General features: G+C 41.3%; 1 pseudogene; it reads right to left on the bottom strand.

Annotated features, from left to right (window-relative positions):
* Nucleotides 1-15,846: 15,846 nt before the first annotated feature.
* LOC127666478 (protein FAM136A-like) lies at nt 15,847-16,229 on the bottom strand (annotated as a pseudogene).
* Between the last annotated feature and the right edge of the window lie 2,746 nt (nt 16,230-18,975).

The following is an 18,975-nucleotide window of genomic DNA, read 5'->3' as shown; positions in this document are numbered from 1 at the left end:
AGAAGGAGAAGGAGAAGAAGAAGAACAAGAACAAGAAGAACAAGAACAAGAACAGGAAGAACAAGAAGAACAAGAACAAGAACAAGAAGAACAAGAACAAGAACAAGAATAAGAACAAGGAAAAGAACAAGAACAAGAAGAACAAGAAGAACAAGAACAAAAACAAAAACAAGATAACAAGAAGAACAAGAACAAGAGCAAGAACAAAAAGAACAAGAACAAAAAGAACAAGAAGAGCAAGAACAAGAAGAACAAGAACAAAAACAAGAACAACAACAAGAACAAGAACAAGAAGAACAAGAACATGAGCAAGAACAAAAAGAACAAGAACAAGAAGAAGAACAAGAAGAACAAAAACAAGAACAGGAACAAGAACAAGAAGGAGGAGGAGGAGGAGAAGGAAGAGGAGGAGGAGGAGGAGAAGGAGAAGAAGAAGAACAAGAACAAGAAGAAGAAGAAGAAGAAGAAGAACAAGAAGAAGAAGAAGAAGAAGAAGAAGAAGAAGAAGAAGAAGAAGAAGAAGAAGAAGAAGAAGAAGAAGAAGAAGAAGAAGAAGAAGAAAAGAAGAACAAGAACAAGAAGAAGAACAAGAAGAAGAACAAGAAGAACAAGAAGAACAAGAACAAGAACAAGAAGAACGAGAAGAAAAAGAAGAAAAAGAAGAAGAACAAGAACAAGAAGAAGAACAAGAAGAAGAACAAGAACAATAAGAACAAGAACAAGAAGAAAAGAAGAACAAGAACAAGAAGAACAAGAACAAGAACAAGAAGAACAAGAACAAGAAGAACAAGAAGAACAGGAAGATCAAGAAGAACAAGAACAAAAATAAGAATAAGAACAAGAACAAGAAGAACAAGAACAAGAATAAGAACAAGGAGAAGAACAAGAAGAACAAGAAGAACCAGAACAAAAACAAGAAGAACAAGAAGAACAAGAACAAGAGCAAGAACAAAAAGAACAAGAACAAGAAGAACAAGAAGAGCAAGAACAAGAAGAACAAGAACAAAAACAAGAACAACAACAAGAACAACAACAAGAAGAACAAGAACGTGAGCAAGAACAAAAAGAACAAGAACAAGAAGAAGAACAAGAAGAACAAAAACAAGAACAGGAACAAGAACAAGAAGAACAAGAACAAGAAGGAGGAGGAGGAGAAGGAAGAGGAGGAGGAGGAGGAGAAGAAGAAGAAGAAGAAGAAGAAGAAGAAGAAGAAGAAGAAGAAGAAGAAGAAGAAGAAGAAGAAGAAGAAGAAGAAGAAGAAGAAGAAGAAGAAGAAGAACAAGAACAAGAACAAGAAGAACAAGAACAAGAAGAATGAGAAGAAAAAGAAGAACAAGAAGAAGAACAAGAACAATAAGAAGAACAAGAACAATAAGAAGAACAAGAACAAGAACAAGAAGAAAAGAAGAACAAGAACAAGAAGAACAAGAACAAGAAAAAGAAGAACAAGAAGAACAAGAACAAGAAGAACAAGAACAAGAAGAAGAACAACAACAAGAAGAAGAACAACAACAAGAAGAAGAACAACAAGAAGAAGAAGAACAAGAACAAGAACAAGAAGAACAAGAAGAAGAACAACAAGAACAACAACAAGAACAAGAACAAGAAGGAGGAGGAGGAGGAGAAGAAGAAGAAGAAGAAGAACAAGAACAAGAAGAACAAGAACAAGAAGAACAAGAACAAGAAGAACGAGAACATGAGCAAGAAGAAGAACAAGAACAAGAAAAACAAGAAGAACAAGAAGAACAAGAAGAACAAGAACAAGAACAAGAAGAAGAAGAAGAAAACAAGAACAAGAACAAGAAGAACAAGAACAAGAACAAGAACAAGAAGAGAAGAGGAGGAGGAGCAAAAGAACAAGAATAACAAGAACAAAAACAAGAACAAGAACAGAAAGAACAAGAACAAGAAGAATGAGAAGAAAGAAGCATCATAAATGTTAAGGAAAAGCACACCAGAAAGGTACCTGTTGACTTGAGAATGTGTCTGATTCTTGTTTGCCAGGTGTAAATTAATGGAGACATTTAGATAAAAAAGAAAGTATTAACATAAAGCAAAGACCATCAGTATATACTAAAAATTGAATGGACAAAGATACTGAAGATCAAGATAACCAAATAATGACATTTTCCCACAGCCTCCCTCCCAGCTGTTACAGTACAACAAATATAAATCTTCCATGATGAGAACCAACCATGACCACCTAGGTACAGTGACACCAGAATGACATCACCTGACACTCTGCACCCCACAGTGATGGAAAAAGATACTCTCCAGTGTTCCTGCCAAGAATCTTCTGTGTGAATCCAGTCAGACTTTCAAAACTAACCTCCAGCTTGCGGGCAATATATAGAGAAGAGAAATATGTCAAGTAACACAAAGAAATGATCAGAAAAAAATCTAAAGTAGAGACAATCTACAGGGTAGCTAGTTGTCCTCCTTCTTTAACAGATTGTCCTTAAAAGGTGAGACGCACTAGTTACTTTTCTATGATTATGCTAAAACACAACAGCCAAAAGCAACTGGAAGGAGAGGGTTTATGTTGGCTCCACAGCGAGACCCTGTAATGGTGGGGAAGGCATGGAGTGGCAGTGGGAGCAGGATGCTATCATTTCTATCCACTAGTACAGAGCAGAAAGAAGCAGGGAATGAGTGACACAAGACTAAACCCTCAAATCTTCCCCCAGCAACAACTTCTTCCAGCAAGGTTCCACCTCCTAAAAATTCCATAAAACCCGCCAAATAGCATCACCAACTGGGCTTCAAATGTTCAAATACATGAACCTACATGCAACATTTCTCACTCAAATCACCACATAAGGTGGCTGTTCTATATTAGCTGAGCCTAAGGACATAGTACCACAAATGAACCAGGTCCTGGCTCTAAATAAAATGCTATTCAAGAGAGATTTGTGACCTGGAAATCAGAGAAAGGCCAAATGTCCTATGAGTCTTCCACACCTCCTGCTCTGAATATGTGGCCAAGCTTAAGCTATGGGATCAAGGCCTCTCCACTCTTTTCAGTGTAGCTATAATCCTAGATAAACATAATAAATACAATAACTAGTCTTAGTTATATGATTTTCAGAAACCTTCAAATATCATTTATAATAACAACAACAATAATAATAATAAATAATAATAATAATGATGATGATGATGATGATGATGATGATGAAAGGATATAGCCCAGCTGAGAGCATGCAGAGCTGGCCTTGTTACTGAGAGGGAATTCCCATCCCAATTAGGTACTTTGCTTCTGCTGCCATCTCCCAGGACATAAGGACCAGCGATGCCCACAGATCTTTCCCAGTAATAATTCCATACATCCATCTTGTCAGCAAATCCAACAGTGGTTGTGCATGATTTTTAAAAAATCAAACAGCAGTTAAGAAGCAAGTGAAATGATCATTTTCATCCCACAAGTTGCAGCAAAGTCAGATAGGCCTCCCGCAGGCCCACTCCCTGTGCAATGTTCTTAAATGTGACGCCCCCGAGCTGCTCTGCACTTCAGAGGACTGGGTCAACAGCATTTGCTATAAACTGGAGTCAAATACAAGGATGTCCTTGGTGGTTTCAAGGCGTTTCCAAAATGGAAACAACCACATTCCGTCAGCGAGAGGACGCCCATCATCTGGCACGCTTCTACAACTGATAAGAATGGGAAATAGACATTTACCTGGCAGTGTAGGACAGGGACCTCAGAAGCAGAACTTGTCCTTGTAAATGTCCTTGGTTCTGCCTTGGCCAGAGAGAAGGATGACCATAAGGGACCTCTGGTTATTCTCTCCTGGCTTCTAAAGGAGATCCCCTTCCTGGAGGCTACATGGGAGGGTGTGTCTCAAATGCCAGTCCCTTTAGGTGAACAGCTTTGGAACCAGATCTCTGGGTTTTCATGGTGAAGACAGATTATATCTACTCCCTAATTTCAGCCATCTCCTAAATGATTTTAGGATCTGAACTCATGGGGGGGGGGGCGGAAATACAGGTAGTGGGTACAGGGATTAGTAACCTTAAAGGACACTAAAGATGGACCCCACCTCCTGTTTCCATAGTAACAACACTAGAAAGGTAAATGTACTAGTTTTCTTTCTGTTGCTGTAATAAACACTATGACCAAAAGCAACTTGGGAAGGAAAGGGTTTATTACAGCTTAAAAGTTACAGTCCATCACTGAGGAAGACCAAGGTAGGGACCTTGAGGTAGGAACTGAAACAGAGACCACTGGGGGAATGCTACTCCCTGGCTTGTTTCCTCTGACTGTTCAGCTACTTGTCTTACACAGCACAGACCCACCAGCCTAGTGTTGTCCCACCCACACTGAACGGGGCCCTCCTATTGTAAAGACTAACATTTACGTTTTCAATTTTAATTATTGTTCTTAGGAGATCAATAGAATAAAATGCCTCTACCCTGTGAGCTTCACTTGCTCAAGGACAAATAAGCCTGCGAGCCCCGCTCGTACAAGGACAGATGGCGTTCAGAAATGCTGCAGGCTCTTGTTCATGAAAGACAACGAGCCCCACGTTCTCACTTTTGAAAATTAAGTTGGTTCCCCAACTGCACAGGATGTGCTTGGTCACGTATAGGCAGGAGGTATATAGACAAGAAGTATGTCCAGATGTATGCTTACATGATTGAATGTACACAGCCTTATGGGGCTACCTTTTCTAAGCAACAGACTAATATAATTTGTGTCCATTCTCAAGGAATTCTGGGTATGAACCTGGCAAGTGTCCATTGTCCTGTCCAATATTTAATAAGGCTTGCTTCAAATTTGGCTCAAAAATTGTGGTAGTAGTCTTATTCTGTCCCAGAGGTGTTAATATTTTCTGGAGACCCAAGCAAGATCAGACCACTCATTCAAATTAATAAAGCCTTACTCTTACTCTGGGAGTCTGGAGCCACCTCAGGAGGTGCACACCTTGAGACATCCCAAGACTCCTAGACTTGCTTTTGGTTTTGCAGACTATCAAAGTAAGCTACCATGCTGAGAAAAGCAGCAAGCACCTCGGGATGGCTCCCCCTCCCCCCCCCCAAGGTAAGTCATAGTCTGTCTACTTTCTGTAAGAATCTGAGACATGGATGAGTTCAACGGAACCCAAATGCTCTACCATTCAGATCAAGAAGCATGAGATCACCCACCCTCCTGGTTCTGGTTGTTTGGAAAAGTTTTGTCTGTTTTGTGTGAGTGGATAGGTCTGTGTTTTCCGGTTTGTCTATAAGTTGTGTTGCAAACATGGGAACTGAGAAATAAAACATATATTTATTTCTGACTAGCCCCCTTCAAGTGTGTTCTGTGTTTATCTCTTTTGTTTTTGTAATCTCTGCCGCTGCCAGCAGCCAGCAGCCAACCACCTTTGCTAATGCTGCCTGACATGGCTGCTTTGATGGCCAGGGCTCAGAATTTATCTCTGAGCTTTCTGGTCACTGAATTCAGTTTAACAAGGATTCAAGTGTCTTCCAGGTATAGATAATGTTAAGGAATTTTTTTATGCTGTTCTACTCTATGGAAAATCTGGCTGTAGCATGGGGTTGTGGCTTTCGCCTTCTCTAGACCCAAGCATGCCTATTTAAAGGTTTCCATTATGTATACAAGTCACCTAATTTAGTGACGGGGAAAGAGAGCAAACCAAACACCCCCCCAAAAAATGGAATATTGATTCCATTTATCTGACTAAAACTTTTGCTAAGATATAAATAAACCCTATCTCAAGATGTTTAAGACTATTATGTGGACTTTCTATACATCAAGATATATGTTTATTGGGTATGGTTTTAAAAATCTATAACAAAAAATTAACTTAAAATTTGTAACACAGGGGGTTGATAGTTAAGAATCTAGGCATAGGTAATCTTAAAGGAATTATGTGGAGTGACAGCATCTTAGTATATAAGCAACATGTGGCTGGAGGTAGCCATCTTTGCTAGGGCTGGAAAGGGTGGATATCATATGATGTCACTGCCATCTTAATCAAAGGTGACCATGTGGTATAAATCAACCAAGGAGGAAATATCAGGTGTCCAAAATACTTTGAATTATGGTGGATTTTTGTATGATAATTACAGTCCTGAAAACAGAGTCATAAAATCAAGGTTTACAAAAGATAGGATTCAAAAACAACGCTTGTGTGATAAAGTATTAAAGTGGCATCTACATATGCTCACTTACAAGATTGTACTTCATATCGGCCACTTAACTTTGGAATGTAAGAGTCACCCAGGCGGTTTTTGTTTTAAAGACATGAAGGGGTCACGGAGAGCAGCTGAGACTTTGCACTGTGTGGCAAGGGTTGAGTCCCTAAAAAGGAAGCCCACTTGCAATGGGGGAGCCCAGCAGTTTTAAAGATGCTGGTTGTGGTTGATAGCCAACAAAAACACCAGTCACAATGAAGGAGAGGTGGTTGGGGCCTTAAATTCATAACTCTATGGTACATTTAAATGTATATGTATTGCTGTCAATAGTAGGGGCAGAGATGTAACCTGAGCCCCTTGAGGAAGCCCAGAGATTGTAAGTGAATCCAATATTAAGTTGTTTGCGCCCATGGAATTGGGTTTGCCATGTCTAGATTTTTGCTGTGCCCTGCCTCCTCCTCTTGAAGTAAAAGGGGGTACTTTATCTTTGATATTGCAGGGGATCACAGTTGAGAGATATTAATTTTTTAAGGAGATTTTGGAGTTTTGCAGAAAATTTTAAATTTAAAAAACTGGATATATAGAAAGGAACAGCTTTTAAAACACTGAAAAATGTATAAGGCTATGGGACATTTTAAGTTCATAAATTCTTTTGTTTTATGTCTTCATGAATATGCAATCTTAAAAATATGAATAAATAAAAATCTAAAGAGTTAGGGCCACAGCTATGAGCACCAAACTCTAAATACCAGAAACTGAGATATTCCCATCTTGTGATTCATGAAGACAATGACCTAAGCAGTCTGCAAAGAACCCATAAAATATCTCTTAGATACAGAATAGGCGTCTTACCAAAGGTCTATTCGGCCTAATAGAGCATAACTTAAAAGACCATGTCTAACCTTTTGTCCTTGATTACTCTGCTAAGCTTCAGCTATTTTGATAAACTGAGTTATACAAGAAACTGTGATATTCTGTAATAATACGCTCTAAAAGGACCAGAAAAGTAAAGTTGCCTGACTCCCTGTGGGCTGTATATATAATTTAAAGTTTTATTTTGATACTAAAACACCTTCGATTCAGAAATTACATTTTTTAAGGCTCAAACGTAGCAGAGACAAAGCTGCAAACCCTGGTGTTGTAAACGCTACTGAGTTGCTATAAACTGCTCAGAACTACGCTTGCAGCTATGCTAAGATCAAGCGTAATTCATCCACAGGGACAGTCTTTGTCTGCTTCCTGTATGTGTTTCCAAGGTTAAGTCTACAGCAAGTAACAAGTCAGATGAAACTGAGGGACCATTGTCCTCAAATACTTCAGACCTCTTCTGAATATAACATTTGAAATGTTTAAGGAAGAAGGCTTCCTGTGATAGAAACGGCAGCTCCTAGCAGGAACTGAAGGTCTCCAAAGTAGACAATGGGGCAAGGGCGACCCCACCTGGATGGTATCAACACTAACCAATGGGATAAATTGCCCCATGCCTCACCTGCCACCAGGACTCTGCCTAAGCTGTAGATACTGATGGGTTGACTCTTATATGCTGCCTGGTCAAAGGTCAGTCCCCCGAGTTCCTTCTACACAGGAAAATCTCCCAGACCTGGTTCCGGCAGCAGAAAGCCAATACTGTCTCAGATTGATGGCCAAAGGCTGGCCACTGCCCCTAAAAAGGCGTGAAAACCACAGGAGCATAGGACAACCACCCAGGTAATGGGTCTCCGTCATCTTAACTAAGACATAGGCTGTCAGGAACCATCGGCAGGCTAAGACTAGCAGGTGACCTTCCCGGAGATAGCCCACTGCTTTTTCATGGTCTGCAATGGGTGAGAGCTATAAAGCAAGCTCTCAAAGACACGTCATCTCAGGATTGCTTCTTGCAGCTGATACGCCCTTCTTGTCATTATTAAATTAATATAATAATCCCTGAGCATTAGCCCACCCTATAAAGGTGAACTTTCATGAATTAATACTGTTTTGTTTTCTTTTTTTTTCTTTTTTTATTCTCTATATTTTTTATTTACATTTCAAATGATTTCCCCTTTTCTGGCCCCCCACTCCCCGAAAGTCCCATAAGCTCTCTTCCCTCCCCCTGTTCTCCCACCCATCCCTTCCCACTTCCCTGTGCTGGTTTTGCGCTATACTGCTACACTGAGTCGTTCTAGAACCAGACCACTCCTCCGTTCTTCTTGTACCTCATTTGATGTGTGGATTATGTTTTGCATATTCCAGTTTTCCAAGCTAATATCCACTTATTAGTGAGTGCATACCATGATTGATCTTTTGAGACTGGGTTACCTCACTTAGTATGATGTTCTCCAGCTCCATCCATTTGTCTAAGAATTTCATGAATTCATTGTTTCTAATGGCTGAATAGTACTCCATTGTGTATATATACCACATTTTTTGTGTCCATTCTTCCTTTGAGGGACACCTAGGTTCTTTCCAGCTTCTGGCTACTATAAATAGGGCTGCTATGAACATAGTGGCGCACGTATCCTTATTAACTGCTGGAGAATCCTCTGGGTATATTCCCAGGAGTGGTATAGCAGGGTCCTCCGGTAGTTCCATGCCCAGTTTTCTGAGGAACCGCCAGACTGATTTCCAGAGTGGTTGTGCCAATTTGCAACCCCATCAGCAGTGGAGGAGTGTTCCTCTTTCTCCACATCCTCGCCAACACCTGCTGTCTCCTCAATTTTTAATCTTAGCCATTCTGACTGGTGTAAGGTGGAATTTCAGGGTTGTTTTGATTTGCATTTCCCTAATGAATAATGAAGGTGAGCATTTTTTAAGATGCTTCTCAGCCATCCGAAGTTCTTCAGGTGAAAATTCTTTGTTTATCTCTGCACCCCATTTTTAATAGGGTTATTTGGCTTTCTGGCATCTAACTTCTTAAGTTCTTTGTATATATTGGATATTAGCCCCCTATCTGATGTAGGGTTGGTGAAGATCTTTTCCCAATTTGCTGGTTGCTGATTTGTCCTTTTGATGGTGTCCTTTGCCTTACAGAAACTTTGTAATTTTATGAAAATTTGTCTATTCTTGATCTTAGAGCATACCCTATTGGTGTTCTGTTCAGGAACTTTCCCCCTGTACCGATGTCCTCAAAGGCCTTCCCCAGTTTCTTTTCTATTAGCTTCAGAGTGTCTGGCTTTATATAGAGGTCCTTGATCCATTTGGAGTTGAGCTTAGTACAAGAAGATAAGGATGGATCTATTCAAATTCTTCTGCATGCTGACCTCCAGTTGAACCAGCACCATTTATTGAAAAGGCTATGGTTTTTCCACTGGATGTTTTCAGCTTCTTTGTCGAGGATCAAGTGGCCATAGGTGTGTGGGTTCATTTCTGGATCTTCAATCCTATTCCATTATCCGCCTGCATGTCACTGTACAAATACCATGTAGTTTTTAACACTATTGCTCTGTAGTATTGCTTGAGGTCAGGGATACTGATTCCCCCAGAATTTCTTTTGTTGTTAAGAATAGTTTTAGCTATCCTGAGTTTTTTGTTATTCCAGATGAATTTGAGAATTGCTCTTTCTAACTCTGTGAAGAACTGAGTTGGGATTTTGATGGGTATTGCGTTGAATCTGTATATTGCTTTTGGCAAAATGGCCATTTTAACTATATTAATCCTGCCAATCCATGAGCATGGGAGATTTTTCCATTTTCTGAGGTCTTCTTCCATTTCCTTCTTCAGAGTTTTGAAGTTCTTGTCATACAGATCTTTCACTTGTTTGGTCAGAGTCACACCAAGGTACTTTATACTGTTTGTGGCTATTGTGAAGGGTGTAATTTCCCTAATTTCTTTCTCAGCCTTTGAGTATAGGAAGGCTACTGATTTGCTTGAGTAGATTTTATAACCTACCACTTTGCTAAAGTTGTTTATCAGCTGTAGAAGTTCTCTAGTGGAGTTTTTTGGGTCACTTAGGTAGACTATCATGTCATCTGCAAATAGTGATAGTTTGACTTCTTGCTTTCTAATTTGCATCCCTTTGACCTCCTTATGTTGTCTAATTGCCCAAGCTAGTACCTCAAGTACAATATTGAAAAGATAAGGAGAGAGGGGGCAGCCTTGTCTAGTCCCTGATTTTAGTGGGATTGCTTCAAGTTTCTCTCCATTTAGTTTGATGTTGGCTACCGGTTTGCTCTATATTGCTTTTACTATGTTTAGGTATGGGCCTTGAATTCCTGTTCTTTCCATGACTTTAAGCATGAAAGGATGCAGAATTTTATCAAATGCTTTTTCAGCATCCAATGAAATGACCATGTGGTTTTTTTTCTTTGAGTTTGTTTATGTAGTGGATTGCATTGATAAATTTCCTTATATTGAACCATCCCTGCATCCCTGGGATAAAGCCTACTTGATCATGGTGGATGACCGTTTTTATGTGTTCTTGGATTTGGTTGGCAAGAATTTTATTGAGTATTTTTGCATCGATGTTCATAAGGGAAATTGGTCTGAAGTTCTTTTTCTTTGTTGGATCTTTGTGTGGTTTTGGTATCAGCGTAATTGTGGCTTCGTAGAAGGAGTTGGGTAGTGGTCCTTCCATTTCTATTTTGTGGAATAGTTTGAAGAGTATTGGTGTTAGGTCTTCTTTGAACGTCTGATAGAATTCTGCACTGAAACCATCTGGTCCTGTGCTTTTTTTGGTTGGACAACTTTCTATGACCCCCTTCTATTTCTTTAGGGGTTATGGGACTATTTAAATGATCTATTTGGTCCTGATTTAATTTTGGTATTCGGTATCTGTCTAGGAAATTGTCCATTTCCTCCAGATTCTCCAGTTGTGTTGAGTATACGCTTTTGTAGTAGGATCTGATGATTTTTTGAATTTCCTCAGTTTCTGTTGTTATATCCCCCTTTTCATTTCTGATTTTGTTAATTTGGATACTTTCTCTGTGCCCTTTGGTCAGTCTGGCTAAGGGTTTATCTATCTTGTTGATTTTCTCAAAGAACCAGCTCCTGGATTCGTTGATTCTTTGTATGGTTCTCTTTGTTTCCACTTGATTGATTTCAGCCCTGAGTTTGATGATTTCCTGTCTTCTACTTCTCCTGAGTAAATTAGCTTCTTTTTGTTCCAGAGCTTTCACGTGTGCCATTAAGTTGCTAGTGTATGCTCTCTCCCGTTTCGTTTTGGAGGCACTCTGGGCTATGAGTTTTCCTCTTAGCACTGCTTTCATTGTGTCCCAAAGATTTGGGTATGTTGTGCCTTCATTTTCATTAAATTCTAAAAAGTCTCTGATTTCTTTCTTTATTTCTTCTTTGGCCAAGGTGTCACAGAGTATTGTTCAGCCTCCATGTGTATGTGGGCTTTTTGGTTTTGTTGTTGTTGTTGTTGTTGTTGTTGTTGCTATTTAAGACCACTCTTTTACTCCATAGTGATCGGATAGGAGGCATGGGATTAGTTCAATCTTATATTTGTTGAGGTCTGTCTTTGACCAATTATATGGTCAATTTTGGAGAAGGTACCATGAGGTGCTGAGAAGAAGGTATATTATTTTGCTTTAGGGTAAAATGTTCTACAAATATCAGTCAAATCCAATTGGTCCAAAGCATCAATTAATTTTACTGTGTCCCTATTTAGTTTCTGTTTTCCTGATCGGTTCATTGAGGATAGTGGAGTGTTGAAGTCACCCACAATTATTGTGTTAGGTGCAATGTGTGCTTTGAGCTTTAGTAAAGCTTCTTTTATGAATGAAGGTGCCCTTGCATTTGGAGCACAGATGTTCAGAATTGAGAGTTCTTCTTGGTGGATTTTTCCTTTGACCAGCAGGAAATATCCTTCCATGTCTCTTTTGATGACTTTAGGTTGAAAGTCAATTTTATCTGATATTAGAATGGCTACTCCGGCTCGTTTCCTGAGACCATTGGCTTGTAAAATTATCTTCCAGCCTTTTACTCTAAGGTAGTTTTTGTCTTTGACACTGAGGTGTGTTTCCTGTATGCAGCAAAATGTAGGGTCCTCTTTCCTTATCCAGTCTGTTAGTCTATGTCTTTTTATTGGGGAATTAAGTCCACTGATGTTAAGAGATATTAAGGAATAGTGATTATTACTTCCTGTCATTTTTTATGTTATTTTTATATTTGAGTGGTTATCTTATTTTGGGTTCAATAAAAAAAGGTTACTATCTTGCTTTTTCCAGGGTGTAGTTTCCCTCCTTGTATTAGAGTTTTCCTCCTATTATTCTTTGCAGAGCTGGGTTTGTGGAAAGATAATGTGTAAATTTGGTTTTGTCATGGAATATCTTGGTTTCTCCATCTATGGTGATTGAGAGTTTTGCTGGGTATAGTAGTCTTGGCTGACATTTGTGTTCTCTTAGAGTCTGCATGAGATCTGCCCAGGTTCTTCTAGCTTTCATGGTCTCTGGTGAGAAGTCTGGTGTGATTCTGATAGGTCTTCCTTTTTATGTTACTTGGCCTTTTTCTCTTACTGCCTTTAATATTCTTTCTTTGTTTAGTGCATTTGGGGTTTTGATTATTATGTGGCGAGAGGTATTTCTGCTCAGGTCCAGTCTGTTTGGAGTTCTGTACTCTTCTTGTATATTCATAGGCATCTCTCTCTTTAAGTTGGGAAAGTTTTCTTCCATAATTTTGTTGAAGATATTTCCTGGCCCTTTCATTTGTAAATCTTCACTCTCATCTATACCTATAATCCTTAAGTTTGGTCTTATCATTGTGTCCTGGATTTCCTGGATGTTCTGGGATACAATCTTTTTGCATTTTGCATTTTCTTTGACTGTTGAGTCAATGGTTTCTATGGTATCTTTGGCATCTGAGATTCTTTCTTCCATCTCTTGTATTCTGTTGTTATATTTGCATCTATGGCCCCTGATTTCTTCCCAAGGTTTTCTATCTCCAAAGTTGTCTCCCTTTGTGATTTCTTAGTTGTTTCTACTTCTGTTTTTAGATCCAGGATGGTTTTGTTCAGTTTCTTCATGTGTTTGTTTGTGTTTCCTGTTGTTCTTTAAGAAAATTTTGTGCTTCCTCTTTCAAGACTTCTACCATTTGACTCACTTTCTCCTGCATTTCTTTAAGCTTTTTTTTTTTTTTTTTTTTTTTTTTGCATTTCTTCTTTATTGGCTTCTATCTCTTGAGCCTTATTCTCCTGAATTTCTTTAAGTGATTTTTGTGTTTCCATTATACGGGTTTCTAGCTTATTCATGTTCCCCTATATTTCTTTAAGCAATTCATTTATGTCCTTTTTGTGTTCTTCTAGCAGCATCACGATCAGTGATTTTAAATCCAAATCTTGTTTTTCTGGTGTGTTGGGGTATCCAGGACTTGCTGTTGTTGGAGAGTTTGGTTCAGATGCTGCCATATTGCCTAGATTTCTGTTGGTAGCATTCCTACATTTGCCTTTTGCCGTCTTTTCTCTGGCGTTAATTGGTCTTGTCTCTGGCTGGTGTTTGAGCCTCCTGTGAGGCTGTAAGGCTGTTTTTGCAACACTGGATGGCTGGGTTTCCCTGTCACAGATTGCTGATGTGCCTCCCTCCTCTTGGGTGCCCTTGGAGCCCTAGTGTGCCTTGCCCCAGACTGTCTCTGTGAACCAGGTTATGCCCGTTTGCTCCTTCAGGGAGTGCTGATAATGTATGCTGCAGGGACCTTTTCTGAGTGCTGATCACTCTGCCGGGCAGCCAATCTCCCAACCGGGTTGGTGGACACCAGGCTAGCCTAGCTGCTCAGGCCCTGAGTCCAGGCAAAAGCCTGACAGGCTTAGGCCCAAGCAATGTTCACCTCGGGCTATGACTGCTAACTGGTTCTGTCAGGTGGCCAGGATGGCGCTGCATGTTCCCCCTGCAAGTCCCGGGACAGTTTGCCAGGCTGATAACCTCCTGGCCGAGTTGGCACACAGATGGCCCACTGGACAGCCCAGGGCCTGGGTGCAGTCCAATGCTTGTCGGGCTTAGACCCCTGAGGCGTTAGCCTCTGGCTGTGACTGTTAGCTGGCTTTGCCTACTAGAACTGTCTGGCATCCTGTAGCCTAAATGGTGGCGCACGCTTCCTGTAAGTGCCGGGACAGACTGCCGGGCAAACAACCTCCTGGCCGGGTTGGCACACCGATGGCCCCCCAAACAGCCTCAGGCTAAGTCTGCATGCCTCGGGCTGTCGGTTCTCTCTGGCGTCCGAGGGCCAAGATGGTGGAGAGTCTCTCGTAACTGACTGGCAGGAGGCAGAGTTCTGATGTGGCTTCGGTGTGGTGAAAAGTGCTGTAACCATCGCCGGCTGGCCAGCAATGGTCAGTGGTAGCAGGCGCAGGGCCTGCCAGGACCTTCTCGCTTTGGTTCCACTCGAATTAATTCTGTTTAGATGAACTAATGATTCTATAAAATTCCTGATTTGATTCAAATAATGCTAGGAAGAACATTTTTTTTGAGACTATGAAACTTTATTTAAAAACCAAACCACTTGGAAAATATATTGCAGGCTTCACACAGCAAGCAGACAGATGTGTCACTGTTTCAAGTAATTAATTGGTATAAAGCCGGGCGTTGGTGGAACATGCCTGTAATCCCAGCACTCTGGGAGGCAGAGGCAGGCAGATTTCTGAGTTTGAAACCAGCCTGGTCTACAGAGTGAGTTCCAGGACAGCCAGGGCTATACAGAGAAATCCTGTCTCGAAAAAACCAAAAAAATCCAAAAAACCAAATTGGTATAAATACAACAGAGTACTTATCTAAAAGATAAGGTGCTAGGTTGGGCCGGCAGCACTGCACTACAAAAAATAAACCCAGGAAAAATGGCATTTGGTAAGAAGGTGTGTGCCTCTCTTGCTCTATAATGGACCTAGCTTTCCTTGGCCCAACTTGCTTACTTTTAGGCCTCCTTGTTGCTATAAGGCTCTGTCAACCAGAGCTGATTAATACTGAGTCCGCACTTTTATTTTGTGAACCCAAGTCCAACACTTCTCAACAATTCCTATTTACTGTTTATTCTCACAACTGGCCTGTGAGGGACAGCCAACCCTACTTGCTCTTCATAAGGGTGTGTCAGTTTGCTGTACAAGTCAGTGAAGAAAGCTGTTTCCTATGGACACTGTGTGACACTGGCTTCTTCAGGGGCTTCCAGAATAACAGTTTGAAGAATTGGACATTCCCATATGGATGGTAGATAATACTAGGAACCTTTGGAAGTCATTCAAACCACTCCCCATCCTGTATCTTAAATCCAGTGTGCTCTGAACAAAAGACAAAACTAAGCAAAGTCTAGATTTGAAAAGGAAGTTCTTTCCTCTAAATTACTAGCCTACTGGGTTTTGTTTCACAGCATATGGAAGGTGGTGTGGTGAGACTTCTGGTAAACAGGATTTGTCAAGCTTCTCTGAGGAGAAACACCTCTCCTCAGATTTTACCAGCAGGTTGGAGAGAGCCGCCAGTCTTGGTGTTTGTAGTAAGAATCTCAGCTCTTGGTACAAGGTTAATCTCTACTACAGAACAAACACTTGCACATGAGTATCTAGGATCTAGACTTCTCCTCTGAGAAATCTGTGATCCAAATCTTAGCACCAACTCCATTCCATTTCACCTTCTAAGATCCAGATGTGAAGGAATCAGTGTCCAGCATTTGCATTGCCTGGAGCAATGAGCAGCATTTGCCTGGAACTTGCAGTGTCCTAAGTTTTCCTCATTTGGAAACATTGGTTCACATATAAAACTCCCAATTCTTCCTTGTAAATAGCCTGCTCTCGGTCCCAATGGTCACCGGCAAATAATTTTATTGCTTGATGGATGACAGAGACTCCTTCATCTTCTTGGTCATTGTTGGGATGTGGTTATCTACACACTTGGCCACACAACTGTCTAGCTGTCGCTTCGCCTGAAGCTTCTTAGTTCCTGTATCCATTGGTCGTTGACTTTGTCACTGTAATGCATGGTGCACCAGGCCAGGCAGTCCTGGAACCTTTCTAGCTCTGGTGACCAGAGCCTGGGCTTGAGCCAGAGGCGCATGGCGGCGCTCAATGCATTGGTGCACCCGCTGCATAGATGCTTGGGTGTCTTCACAGCAGTTGGCCCTGCAACTTCCGGGTGTTCTCTCTCCACACTTTTCACCATAACATCCACAGCCTCCTGCACTCGGAGTTGCTGCACTTCCGCCATGGCGGCCCTGATCAATGGAATAGATCTGACTACCAGTATCAGTCACAAGCTCAAGAGTCAAACTTCTTTGGTTGTCTTCTAAGTATAGACTTAAAGGTGCTTCTTACTGGACTAAAAACATCTCTGTCCAATAGATACATACATAGATAGATAGATAGATAGATAGATAGATAGATAGATAGATAGATAGACATCCCTATGGATATATATATCCCTAAGAACAAAGAAGAGAATATTCATACTTTTTTACTACAAAGCCTTGTTTTTTACTATATGGCTAAAAGGAGTGAATCTACTCCACCTGTTTTACAAACATCTGTTAGCTGCTTTTCCTACAATGTGGATTTTAGCACAGATTACAAACAGTGGTAATGCTAATATTTTTAAACTTTTTTTTGTGAACTTAAAAAACTTCATGGAAGTTTCAGGGAGTTAAGGAAGTAAAACTTGGATCCGTCTCTCACAAGTCAGAGGACTCTAGATAAGTACAGCCTAAGTCTCCCTACCATCCTGAGGATGTGATCACTCTTTCCCCCTGGGCTTAGGGCTCCTCCCCTCCCCCAACTACCAAGATAATGGGCCTGAAAGTTCAAATGTAAGATTTTCCTTTAAGTCCCTAAACTTTAGTTTCTTTCCCTAGTCTGTCTCTATCTGTCTCAGCAGATTTCCACTTGGCTGACAGACATCCAGGAATCATCTGCGGACTACAAACTGCTCCAAACAGCTGAGAGCCCTGGACTTGCTGAAAGCTGCTATGAACTAGTCCAGTCCAGCCGATGTGATCGTGTTGTGCCAGGGAAATGCTGGTGACCCCCAAAAAACAGGCAGGAGCCCATCCGATGTAACTCACAGCAGGGTCTTTAGTCTAGTCAAGCTAGCTCCCACAGGAGCTAGTTCCCACCATCACGCAGGATGGCTTTGGAGGTGGGGGAGCCCGAATATCTATGGGGCAAGACTTTCTAATAAGCAGCAAGTGGGGGGGGGGGAGTGTGCAAGCATCTAATTAGAAAACTTCTGTGGCCTTTAACATAGTTAGCTGGTGCTGGGAGTCATATCATAAACTTAATTTCTTCTCCCTCTGCATTGGTGGTTGTTAGGTGCAGACGGGGTGGGCTTGTAACCTGGGGGTGCAGGTTTGTTGGGGGAAATAACCTGGAGACGCTGGTCTGGTTGGGAGTGTAACCTGGAGACTGGAGCTAGGCTTGGGTTTTGTTGGGGGGATAACTAGCATTGTTGGAAACTAACGCTAGGCACCAGCCTGTTAGTTTACATGAGTTCAAACTTAGGTCAGGTTCTCTTTTTAAAAAAAAACTGAATTTAAAAGGTTTGGCCTCTGAAGTGCTCCCTGTCTCTTCAGCTGGGTCAGTGAAGCAGATGCTTCTGATGAATGCCCCATTGACTGAATTCCTCCCATCCCTGGCTAGAATTCCAGCCTCCTGGACCCTGACAAGGACTTGCTAATTTGTCAGGAAATAGTTACAGAGTATGTCACCTCTTGTCCCCAACAGACAAAAATGTTAGATCAAAAGGAAACTCCCTAGCATAGGGGACAAAATCACTACCACAGTGCTAATCTGCCAGGCGTACCAGGAGAGGTGCAAGTTAAAATCAAATAGACCCAGATCTATAAACACGTAGATTCATTAGCTGAAAGAGTTCTACAATGTGATAGGGCATCTGATCTGCTCTACATAGTGGCTTTAAGAGAAATTTGTTGTTTCAAAAAAGAAAACCACCAGAGAATCATTAGAGGTCATCTGTCTGTACTCAAAAGTGGAGAGGCAAGATGAAATAACAGACCAGTTCTCATTCTCATACTAACTCCGATGTCAGCCATCACAGGGCCTTTGGCCCTTCTGTTCCTGCTAAGGAAAGACTCCCCGAATCCTGGGAAATCTTCACTCAAGTCTTGGGATAGGAGCATGGACAGAGGACCCTGAGCAGCTGCCGCTGTGGTTTTTAAAGAAACAGACCATAAAGAAAGGGGGGGGGATGCTTAGGCTGTGGTCTATGTCATAAGAAAGGGGGAGATCAGCGGCAATTCATGGCTCAGCGGAAGGTTACAGGTTATCTTGGGCAAACACAGTCACTTTGAGTGGGGATGGGTCCTTGAAGCAAGGGGAGTGCTCTTCCTTGCAGCTGGAGGGAGTACGGAGGGAGTGCCAGCCTTTGAGGCCAATGAGTGCTATCTTAAGGTTGACAGTTTTCTAAGTGGCACTGTGTCTAGGCTAATTGTTAGTGGTCTCTCGCTAATTACTATTGCCCTGCATCATTAATGCCTTAACTAGGTACATACATTTCCATCTGGGACCATGAAGCTGATGGCTATTAGATCCCCATATAAACAGGTAGCCATCACAGAGTCAGGGATTTGACTCTGAACACGGCTCAAGGGAGGAACATGAGGATGAAGTTATGTCTTAATGACTGTGCTTAGGAGATCTATAAAACAGAAACAAACTACAAACTGCCTCTAGCCGGTAAGTTCCACTTGCCCAAGGACAGATGATAACTTTCTGAAGTGGTAGGGGCCATTGTTCCTGTAAGATCACTACCTACTTTTTCACTTTTGTAAACAAGGTCGGTTGCTCCAACTGCACAGGGTGTACCTGATCGCATGTAGGCAAGAGGAATGAATATAGGCAGGAAGTATGTCAGGATGTATGCTTGGCCCCTGATTGAATGAAGGAGGTAGCATATAGCCTTGTGGGCTTTGCCTTTATGAGTACTGGACTAACATCATTTG

Source organism: Apodemus sylvaticus, chromosome 16 (assembly GCF_947179515.1).
Source record: "Apodemus sylvaticus chromosome 16, mApoSyl1.1, whole genome shotgun sequence".
Lineage (NCBI taxonomy): Eukaryota > Metazoa > Chordata > Mammalia > Rodentia > Muridae > Apodemus > Apodemus sylvaticus.
The sequence above is the reverse complement of the archived record's forward strand: the minus strand, read 5'-3'. Positions and strand labels throughout refer to the sequence as shown.